Raw genomic sequence first — 12,557 nt, 5'->3', positions numbered from 1 at the left:
CAAACACTATCAAATACCACCAAACATTTTCAATCACTTTGAAAAAAAAAAAATTCTGATATTCTGATAAATCAGATTTGTTTTTTCTTCAAAGTGATTGAAATTTGTGCTTCAGAACATAGCTGCACATACACTGTTATTTTCTTGTGCAACAAAAAAACAATATAATTAATTAAATGAAAATCCATATTTTAATGAAGTTTTTTTATAAAAATTTTAGAGTATAAATACCATAGGGATGTCTTCAATATTTACTAGGGATGGAACTGAATATCCGAAATTCATATTCAAATATTCTGTTTTTATGCAAAAATACTTCTTAAAAAGTTATAAGTACATGTACAAAGTCGCAGCAAGAGTTTAGTGCAGACGACTTTCCTGTATAAGTCATTGTTTTGATAACAGCTGCCATCATTGAACAAGATAATAATTGACAAACGGGAGGGTATAAGGTGAGGGACCACTCACCAATTTACTTAAAATTTATATTGATGAAATATGTACTAACTCTTTTCTGAATATCAATCGAAAATGAAAATTAATTTATGTGAAACAAATCAATGTGTATTGATGAGCATTTAATTTGTTTGATGTACAAAATCTGTGTTTTGACAGGTCTTTTAACCTTGGGTGGTATAATACACAGTATCATTTTACTTGATTGACTTGATTTGGCCGCAGTTGGCTTTTATTTCAGTGCGACACATCTATCAAAAGCAATCGGCGACCCATATCATAAAACACCATTGTGTGAATGCCTGATAAAAACAATAATTTGCAAATAAATCGCTGATAAGGTGTCAAAACTACACTGGTGCACTCGATTACTAAAAGTAGATGTTAATAAGGGGCAATAAAGGGATTAGTGAAAGTAAGTTTAAGCAATACAGACCTTGAATAGTGAAATTTATTGTTAATTTAAACAACGTACGTCGTGTTTTAGGAATGTCTGGACAAATTGTCTCATATCAGGCCGCCAACCAAACATACCAAAAGCGGGACTGTCCCATCGAGATCGGGACGTATGCCATGTTTGTTATGAATGCTTTATCCATATATTAAATCAATGTTTATTTAATCAAAATTTAGTTACTCAAATATTTACCAATTTAATCGTCGTGGTTCTTGACTCCAGAAAAAATAGCAATTACAAAGGGATAAATATTATTGATGGGTAGTAATCAGAATCAATTAGGAGTATTAAAGCGAGTATGCACAATTTTTATGTGTTAATTTGTAATATATTGATTAACATGTTACAATAACACAAAATAGGAAAGAAAAATTATACAATGAAGATGAATTACATAAAATGCGGCAAAGACAAATTAGTGCTCCGAGTCTCTTGTGACGATATTTCGTACATATTTTCCTACAATAACCCAAGTATTCATCTTTTCATAAGGGTCGGAGTTAGTGTTCGTGTTTTGTAGGAATAGATAAGGGAATGGTGGCGGGGCCCGTCCAAAGGGGAAAACACGTCGTTTTTTAGGAAAAGGGGAAAATTAAGAAGTCATTCTTTTATATGTAATGATATTTATTATATGAATACACATGTATGTATGAATGTAATATTCACAGCTAAATGTCTCAGTTCTTTTCTTAAATATATATCAATGATTTGTTCAACATTAGTTTCAGTCAGTTCAGCCGTCATGCACAGTATCAGTTTTTCAAGCAAATAAGAGTCTAATTGGGATTTTTTTTATCAATGAAATGGCAAATGTGAGCATTATTTATTTTAATAAAATGGGCCAAATTGGAATGTTTTTATCAACAAATATTCACACAATATAGATACATCAGGCCTTTTCTTGGCCATTTCGGAAATTTTTTTATTCATGATGTCCACTGATTTGGGAAAACCTAATTTAATATAACTCATTATAATAATAAAAAAACATATTAATTATAGTTATATACCTTGTTAGCTGTTTATAAAATGAATTTGAGATGTATCTACAGTACAGGCAACGTGTACTTTGACAAAAACGCGTGTCCGCGGTGTTCAATTTTCCCGATGGGTGACATTTCGCGGGGGGGCGGACACGCTACTGACCGCGGTGTTTGGCTAACACCAGAAATCGCCGAGATTGCATGCTATCGTTAACGGGAACACCCGTGATCACCGCGATGCTGCGCAGCCACTGTAAACACCTGTCTGCGAGGGTCATTCACGCATTTTAAATGTACATGTACAAAATAAAATCATATACTTCATGTACATGTAGATATTATGTGCACATTTATGCGTACTTAAACTCGGGCAGTATGTTAAGTCGGAAACTAAAACGATGTTTAGATGATCAATACAACTAACTTTTATGGTGTTAATCAATGCAATTGCCCTTTTTGTTTTCACAAAATTGGGTTTCATTTCTCCCGTTTCCAGAAAATGACTTGTACATGTTGCATGAAATCTTAATATAGCGTGTTACAGCGTGTTTGATTTTTATTTTATTCATATGAAATGTCAATTCCAAATCATTCGCGAGCTACCCCGGTACTTGAGAAGAAATTCACTACCAGGCTTTTTCCACCCTATGCCACGGGTCCGAAATTCGGCCCCATTCCCAATGCAAATCTGGTTGTTTTTTTCCCAATTAAAAAAAAATCCCTATTCCAAAAAAAAAAAATAATAATTTTTTTTTTTTATTTTTTTTTACCTTTAAATATATGAGTTAACCTGATCCAGTGTAGAAAAAAGAAAGTATTGCATAATTAAATTATTTGTTGCCTTGAATTTGTTTTAAAAACTGTAAAATATGTTAATGATGATTTAAGACTTTCCTTATTTTCCTCAAAATCCAGCGCTTCGCGCGATTTTTTTCACCTCATAAAAGGTCAAGCCTTTTCCCCAAATTCAGATTTAAAAAACCTGCACTTATTACGCATGTTCATAATATTTTGTAAAATTTTAAAAATAAGTTATCAAAATAGTCGTTATTTACCAGTAAACGGCTTCTTTGAAATATAAGAAACACTGTTTACATGCGATGATTTTTCCCAATTGAGCCAATTTTGCGATTAATTTTTTTCCAAAAATGGGGGTTTTCACGACGCGAAATTCCCAAAATTCCAGTGTGGCGTTTTCCCAAAATGGAGCGGAAAAAGCCTGACTACGTAACTATAAATCCAAATTAAAAGATCCCAATGTTGTCTGGGCTACGAAGATTTTGTGTAAAAAATAAATACACCCACGCCAATTATGGCGCGCTTTTTATGGTTCAGAACAAAGAAAATGAAAATATCATGGGCATATATACATTTATTTACTTGTGGCTACAATTTGTAACAGAACATGAACTCTACACAACGCGCGCACTAGGCGTCAGGGGATTTACGAATGTTGGAATACACCTGTTGTGATTGGGCGCTTATTTCATCAAATCTTTAAATAGAAACATATGCCCAAATTTATTTGATAGTTTAGAGATATGGTGAACGTTTGTGATTTTTGCATTTCTATCACACTTCTTTTATCGTCAACATTGACCAGAATTTGCATGAAATCGGAAATCTCGAGATTATCGGGTAATGGACAGAGACGGGAATTTTTGCATGTTTGCGGTAATCGATTGTGATTGTTCGTAATTGTTGTTAATTTTTTAGACACCAAATGACACCTTTAATATTCAAACGCACGGTAGATTCTTTCTGCAAATTAATACCAACCTACGTTTATGTTTAATTATTTTATTTCTAGCGAACACAATGAACACCGCGGTAGATATTATGGGTCCGCGGTGATTCGCGGTGTCCACCTTATGGAAAACGGCCCCCACGAATATTTGATCTGAACACCCATCGCGGAGGTCGTTTGGTAAGTGAACACCGTAAAATGAACACCGCCACGAGTGGTGTTTGTCAAAGTACACGTTGCCTGTACTGTATCATGAGGCAATTGTTTCTAAAAAAAATATAAAATATTTATTTATTATTTTTTTTACTTCTGGAGGGGATTTTTTCAAAAAAATTGGGGGAAATATATACTATTTTTGGAGGGGAATGGGGCCAAATATCGGCTTCGAAATTGCCATAAAAAACACTGATATTGTTGCAGGAAATTAACATGATCCGTAAAACTGAATATAGATTCACATCAAACATGCATGATTTACATGCTGGCGACTTCGACTGTACAGACATTTTTTATTTCAGAATTATATATCTGGCTTATTTCGCATTTTCGACACATGTTCTTCTTAACTTTTATTTTAATTTATATTTAAATATATGTATAATATGTTTTTTACACATTTTATGTAAATTCATAAATATTTGACAAAATCGTGCATTATATTTATAACAGGTTTGAAATAAATTAGAATTTTGGTAATGTGTTTTCCAGAAATATCTTATGAGAATAAACAGTATTTATTAAAAAAGAAGAACATAATGTTCAGTAATCTACTTTTTCTAAAATTATTACGCTATCAAGCTTTTCAAAGCTGCACATATGATACGATTTATTAGTAGCACTATGAAATAGTACGTTGCTCCGGACAGTCATAAGATAGGACATTTTAATTTAAGGTTTAAAAATCGAATATTCGAGTATATTCGAATGACAAACAAATATTTGTAACATCATTTTAAGTATTCGTTCCCATCCCTAATATTTGCAGAGACAGAGTTCAGATTCATATACAGAGTTACTGTCATTTAAAGTTCTTCTTGAATGCCAGCGACCCAGAGGGTCAATATAGCTGGGAGTTGTATTATTGCAACTAATGTCATTTAATAATTATTTTTCTGTTTACCCAAACTTTGAAGATCAATGTCACTTTTTTTAGGTCAAACGTCGGGATGCATTCGGCATTAACAGCGACAACACTATTTACATTATATAAATATATGTTTAATAGCTGATATAATGTAGGTTTACACTACAATCGCTTGAACAATTATTTTGCTTCGTTCCGTGTGTGAATCAGAGTTTATTTACAGGTCCTACTTCGTTCCTTGTTGATGTCGCGAATATATATGACACGACGTTTCCCGCAAAAAGAGTTGTGTAAATCGCGGATACTATATTTTCACGAAGGTCACAATAATACAAGATTTCCTTCACAAATTTAACGTAAAAGCAATAACTTTAACAAAAATGAAAGTAAAACTTTTGCGCAAATAGACCCTCATAACCATGCATTTTCTCGAATAGCTATCGAAGCCGAATTGATTTAACCAATAAAAAAGATAGGTCATGCGATATGTAAGAAAAAAATCGATACGAATCGAAGGTCACTGTTTTGCAGGCATCTCTCCAGTTGATGAGAGTTTCCCGCCATCAGTTAAAGTCTTATGTAGTCTCCAACCTTCAAGCAAAAGAGTGAATTTCTGGTAAACATCAATGTCTTCCCTCAACCTTCTTCTTCTTCGTCTTCTTTTATAATAATGGCTATGTTCAATACTGATACATTATGGTCATGCGTGGGGGGTTAAAAAGAAATAGATTGATAGGTTTCCCGAGTTACTCAATCCACTCAGGAAAATCCTATCAACAGTGATAAAAAAAGGTGCAAAACCTAACACCTTAAGCCCTTAAGACTTAAATATATACATATACAACTGTGCATGTGGTGAGAATATTAGTCGAGTTAAAAATAGGATAAAAGCAGAATCATGTGATCTAAGGAAGGAACACTGATGTGGACAGCACTGATTTAAAACCAGGGATCGAACCAGCGCTGACTACATAAGATGGAAGTGTGTTCCATTGTACAACTGTTCTTGGAAGGAAAGAAAATTTGTGGTAATCAGCTGTACTTGGTGGTATTTGGTATGCCATGTGATGGTGATGGCGTGAGTGTCTAATGTATGGAGTGAGATAGTGAAGGGGATTGACATCAACATGATTATATACTATTTTATAGAACAAAATGAGTCTAGCTTGTTGTCTTCTTTATTGCAAGGTATTCCAATTCAAATCCTTAATTATATTTGTGACCGTGCCCGGTGTCTTGCTGTAATTATTTGTTACAAATCTGGCAGCTTGACGCTGAACATTTTCAATTTTATCAATATCTTTCTGATGGTAAGGGTCCCACACACTAGAGCAATATCCCAAGGATGGTCTAACAATGCTGTTATATGCCGCTGCCTTAGTTTCCATTTTAGAGGAATGAATGTTTCGTTTTAAGAAACCTAAGCTCTGGCTTGCTTTACTACTAATTTTATTTACGTGAGGTGACCAGTTTAAAGTTGAGCTTACTTCAACGCCAAGATAGGTGGCTTGGTTTACAACAGACAGAGGTTGATTGTGAAGAGTGTAGGCTGTTTTTAATGGTTTACGGTTTCTCGTAACATGCATGATATGACATTTTTCTATGTTGAAAGACATCTTCCATTTCAGCTCCCACAATGATAGACTATCTAGATCTCTCTGAAACTGAATAGTGTCAGCCAAAGCTTTTATGGATCTGTACATGACACAGTCATCCGCAAATAGACGGACGTTTGACTTCACAGACGAAGGTAGATCATTAATGTAGAGCAGAAACAGAAGAGGCCCAAGAACTGATCCCTGGGGTACGCCAGAAATTACAGGGGCCATGGTGGAAGTTGCCCCATCTACAACAACCTGTTGAGTACGGTTACCAAGAAAAGCTTTAATCCAAGAGTGTGTAGTGCCCGCGATGCCATAATGGGCTAGTTTCAGCAACAATCTACCGTGGTGTACAACATCGAAGGCTTTGCTAAAATCCATGATGGCAACATCCATCTGGTCTCTCTGCATGGTAGAAGCTAAGTCATGGATAAAGCCCACAAGTTGGGTTTCGCAAGACCGCCGGGCTCGAAAGCCATATTGGTTGTCCACCAGGATATTAAAGTTGTCAAGATGGTCTAAGATGTTACTAACAACGATATGCTCCAGCAATTTACAAGCAATACATGTTAATGAGACTGGTCTATAATTACTAGCTTGGTACTTTTCACCTTTTTTAAAAATAGGAGCTACAAAAGCCATGGACCAGTCAGAAGGGACAGAACCAGAAATAAGTGATTTGTTAAAAAGAATTGTAAAAATAGGTGCAATTTCATTTGCACATTCCCGTAAGATTCTGGGTTTGATTTGGTCTGGCTCTGCGGCCTTGTAAGGATTCAGTTTGAGTAGGAGTTTCTTAACACCATTTACCGTAATATTAATTGATGGCATGTTTTTATACGGGCTATTACCAAGATCTGGATATGAGCTGTTTGTGTCATTAGTAAAAACAGAAGAAAATTGTTTATTTAAGACTTCAGCTTTTTCCTTGGGGTTAGATTTTAAGACCCCATCATCCCTCAAAGGTGCTACACCACAGGAGTCATTTTTTAAGCTTTTTATGAAACCCCAAAAAACCTCAGCCATCTCCACGCAGAGTTGTCGTTCCTTGCTCTACATACAAAACCTGCCATCACAAGAAAATCCTACCAGATATAGTAAGATTTTTTTTTAAGTAATACATGTATATTATTAAAAGTAGTATCATTTTCTCTTATATATTGAAAATAGTGCATAAGTTTAGGTTCATGGTAAAAATATACCTCAATAAAAAAAGGTAAAATTAACAACGGTAACATTATTGTAACACCTGACTTGGCTATAATCACTGCATGGTTGGTTATGAAGGCAGGGATTTCGCTTTTCGCATGGTTCGTACTTTTTGTTAATGTCATTAAAGGGGCATTTTCACAGATATTGACAAATATTGAAGTTTGTCATTCATTGCTTTAAATTTATAAATGTAAACATCGGAACTAAATAGCTCCAGTAAAAAAAAACAAGACTAGAATAACAGAAAGAAAAAAAATCATGAATTGCGCTTGAACCACTTACCCTTCGAGTAAATGCCTAGTACTAAAACCATGTGTGCTAATACAATGACTTGTGTATTTTATACTTCATATAGGCATTTCTCGTAGTTTCACAAAATATAACGATAGCAACAGAACTCTCCAAATTATTCAATCAATACGCGTTTGTAAAGCTTTATGATTTTCAAGTTTTTAAATCGTCAAAAGATAAAAAGGTCCCTTTACATGAACGTTTTTTGGTGTATTTTTTTATAATTATTCAACTGTAATAACAAGGAAAGTAATTAAATAAAAATGTTTGCCTACCTAAGTTCGAACACGGGAGCTTTAGGAGAAAACTCTCACTTGCTTACACGGCACCATGCAGCCGTTTACATCAAACGGGTATGTTAGTAATACCGATACTTTTATTTACAATATCTTCGACAAAAAAAGCGTTACAAAGGCTTTGTTATTTGTCCGATGTTAATTGATAATTATATTCAAACGAATATATATTTTAAACATTTTTCTTTAAAGGCGTTATTTGGCTTGTTTAAATTGTATAAATCATTCTTCGAATCTTTGACGATAAGAGTATATAATCCACCTTAAAATATAAAAAAATTCAAAGAAGGAAAATTTAGTTACCAAAACCAATCGATTACACAAATGCCTAAAATATCTCTGTAGGATTCGTAAAAGTCCTCCATGTGATTGGTGACGGTCATACAGTTTTTTCTTTTTATTTAATTACCATACTCATCGATATTGTTGCTTAGTTTCTAAAAAAATGGCGAGGATGCGTAGACGTCATAGTTGATGGTTGTCCATTGGTGCGATACTAATAGCACTCAATATGTTCAACGCTTTGATTGTTTTTTATTTCATTTTAAAGACTTAAAAACAATCAACATTGGACTTGCATAGCTATTTTTCGAGCCAAAATATAAAGGATGATTTAAACACGGATACATACGGCGGAACGGTTGAGACATGTGAAGGACCAAGCAATGAATTAGCTAGCTAATTAGAGGGAACAACTTATTAAGTCGTAGTAACTGTATAGCATACTCATGAGAACGATCAAGTAACTCGTGGGAACGTGATAACTTTTTCGTGGTTAAGAAAGCATCCAATAATCGCAGTTTGAAAAGCGAATATATGTACTCTTTTTTTGTCATAGAACCGGGTCCGTAGTCTACTGGTAGCACACTGGCACCCAAAACTCGGTTGATCCCCGCTTAATCCTAGCTCGTGTGTTGCATGAATCGTCACATCGACCTGAGTCAAACAGTGCATACAAAGAGTCGGGGTTGTCTCTGGAATAGGGGCGTACGTCTGTATCTCGTACCATCAACCGTTACCCAACCCAGCTAAAAAGTCTTCTGGTGCGTGTGCCATATAGGAAATCCCGATAAAATGTTCTACACACATTATGTTATAATATATTATGTTAGTCGCTATTGTTTCAGCCATTTTGAGACCTCATCACACCAACGTGTATTCCGATTTATTAGTTTTGTCGTACTACGACTTCTCTTTATCGTTTTCACGAGTTGGTCAATTATATCGCTCCAAAGAGCTATTAAGTTTTTCCCATGAGACATCATCGTCGTTTCCACGACTAAGTCGTTTCATTCAATTCTGGTCTGATATCTATTATATTATATATTGTGTTATATTGTACTTGCAAAACGAAATAAATATGTTTAAACTAAGTAGTTCCATTGCAGGGGGGGCATGCGTATGCGGGAGCTAACCGGGTTAATGTGAGGCTAGTTGGAACTTGCTTCCAGGATGACGTCGTTTTTGTGATTTTCGTGAAGGGGAAGCGTTTTTTTTTTCACCCGGTAGGCCGAAAGGGCGTATTCATTTAAATAAATATAAATACAAAGTGGCTTACCGGGTGAAAATATCCGCTATTTCTTCACGAAAAACACAACAACGACGCCATGTGGAAAGTAAGTTCCAACTAACCTAACTTAAACCCGTATACGCATGCACCCCCCATGCATTGACTTATAACTAAGTTATTCCCACACGTATTCTTTATATGTCATTGCCACGACTTACTTAGTCGTGCTCGTGATGTTTCTTACTACTTACTATGTTGTGGAAACGAGTCTTTGTTTGTATCAAAATGTTGAGTCTGCTGTTTCAGACATCTATGATAAACATGTACCAGTAAAGCAAATGTACAGAAAAGCGAAGCACAAAACATTACGTAAAGCAATTTATCTTAAAAAGATGTACCTGCACACATTTCAAAAACTTAAATCACATGAAAGTTGGGAAATTTATAGGAAACAAAGAAACCTAGTAAATAAATTAAAACACAAATCAGCAAACCAATATTTTCAAGAAAGATGCATTGGTGGGGCAAAAAATTCAGACTTTCGGAAAACTATTAAGCCATTTTTATCAACTAAATCAAGTACAGAACTGCCAAAAATAATTTTACATGAAAACAACAAAATCACAACGAATGACAACGATAACGCTGACATTTTTAATTCATACTTTGCTAATGTTGCCCAGTCCATCGGAGAAAACTACACTTTTGATTTAGATAGTCACCCAAGTCTCAAAAAAATTCATGAAAATTATCTAGATGTTTGTACCTTTAATTTTAAACCAGTAGCCATGCCCGATGTTGCCAAAGTAATTAATATGCTAAATGTAAAGAAAGCCACTGGAGTGGACAAAATATCAGCTAAGCTTTTAAAAATTGGTAAACCGGCTTTAACTGAACCTCTTACTAAACTTGTGAACAATTCTATTGCCACAAGTACGTTTCCAGATAAACTCATAATGGCACAAGTAACACCCTTATACAAGAAAAATGACCTATTTTGCAAAGCTAACTATAGACCAGTAAGTGTCCAACCAATGCCCTCTAAAAATTTTAAGAAAGTAATTGCTAATCAACTTAACTTTCATTTTGATAAAAAAAATAAATTTTTATGTGCTTTTAGAAAGGGAGATGGCTGTCAAACCACCCTATTAACACTTCTGGAGGATTGGAGGCAGGCTCTGGATAAAGACCATTACGCTGCAGCAATTATCATGGACCTGTCCAAGGCCTTCGATTGCCTGCCGCACTATATATTACTGTCAAAACTGTCAGCGTATGGTATGTCAGAGCCTGCATCCAGACTCCTCCAGTCTTACCTTTTTAACAGAAAACAGCAAATTAAAATAGGAGATACAGTTAGTTCATGGGCCAGTATAACAAAAGGAGTACCCCAAGGGTCTATCCTGGGGCCCTTACTGTTCAATGTCTTTGTTAATGATATTTTTTATTTTATAAACAAATCTACCCTTTACAATTATGCGGATGATAATACTCTTTCATTTTACACAACAAACTTTGATGAACGTATAAGTGTTTTACAACATGAAAGTAACATTCTTATTGATTGGTTTCATTTTAACAAGATGCAAGCTAACCCTGACAAATTTCAATCTTTTTTGCAATAGGCAAATCAACTTCTTGTAAAAAAACCTCATTTAAGATAGGTGATGCCACTATAACTTGTGAAAAAGTTGTTAAACTACTTGGTATTAACATAGACTATAAACTTAATGTTGATACTCATAAACAAGGACTATGTAAGAAGGCTGCCACTCAAATTAACATCTTAAAAAGTGTTGGTAGAAATTTATGTGTAAAAAAAAGCTTTTAATTTTCCATACCTTTGTATTATCAAATTTTAATTTTTGCCCAATGACCTGGCATTTCTGTTCAGAAACTAATATTAAAAACATGGAAAAAAATCAAGAAAGGGCAATTCGTTTTATATACAACGACTATAGCACTTAATATAGCGATCTTTTACAAAAGGTAGACCTTCCGTCCTTGCAAATAAGACGTATAAGATCAATGGCTATTGAAACATTTAAAATCATTAATGAAATTTCTCCACCTTTGTTAAATGATTTAATTGTTAAGACACAGTCAACCATAAATTTTAGATATACCAATATTTTACAGATACCACAGGTACGCACAACAACATATGGTAAAAATTCTTTTAGATATGCTGCCCCCTCGCTGTGGAACTCCCTACCAGAAGATTTTAGAAAATGTACAAATTTTTCGCAATTTAAAACTTTAATTGGGACATGGAATGGAAAAATCTGTACGTGCAAACGCTGTAGACTGAATGGGATTTCCACAGCAAGGGAGCATCACATCATTTAGTTTTAAGTTCATTTTCTACTATAATGTTATATAGTGTTAGTTTTGCTTAGCTTTGTGTGCTTTGGATGCTTAGCATGCTCTGTATGCTTTATGTGCTTTATATAATTTGTATACCTGGTGTGCTTTGCTTGCTTTGTGTGCTATGTATGCTTGTTATTCCTTGTTTACTTTGTTTGCTTTGTATGCCTTGCATATTTTGTATGCCTGCGTGATTTGTATGCTTTGTTTTGCATTGTATGCCGGTATTGTTGGTATGCCTTGTATGCTTTGTATGCCTTGCATATTTTGTTAACTTGGTATGCTTTGTATTTGCTTTGCTTGCTTTGTATGCTTTGTACTTTGTGCTTTGTATACTTTGTGTGCTTTGTATGTTTTGTATACTCTGCATGCTACGTATGCGCCATATGCTTCAAATAGTATGTTTTGTATGCTCTGCATGATGTGTATGCTCTGTATGCCTTGCATGCCTTATGTTGCTTTGTGTGCTCTGCATGCCCAGTAAACTTAACGTGCTTGTTTCTATTTAATGTTACATGCCTTACATGTTTTCATGTTTTTACGGATATATGCT

The sequence above is a fragment of the Dreissena polymorpha genome, chromosome 1, assembly GCF_020536995.1.
Source record: "Dreissena polymorpha isolate Duluth1 chromosome 1, UMN_Dpol_1.0, whole genome shotgun sequence".
NCBI classification, from domain to species: domain Eukaryota; kingdom Metazoa; phylum Mollusca; class Bivalvia; order Myida; family Dreissenidae; genus Dreissena; species Dreissena polymorpha.
The sequence above is the reverse complement of the archived record's forward strand: the minus strand, read 5'-3'. Positions refer to the sequence as shown.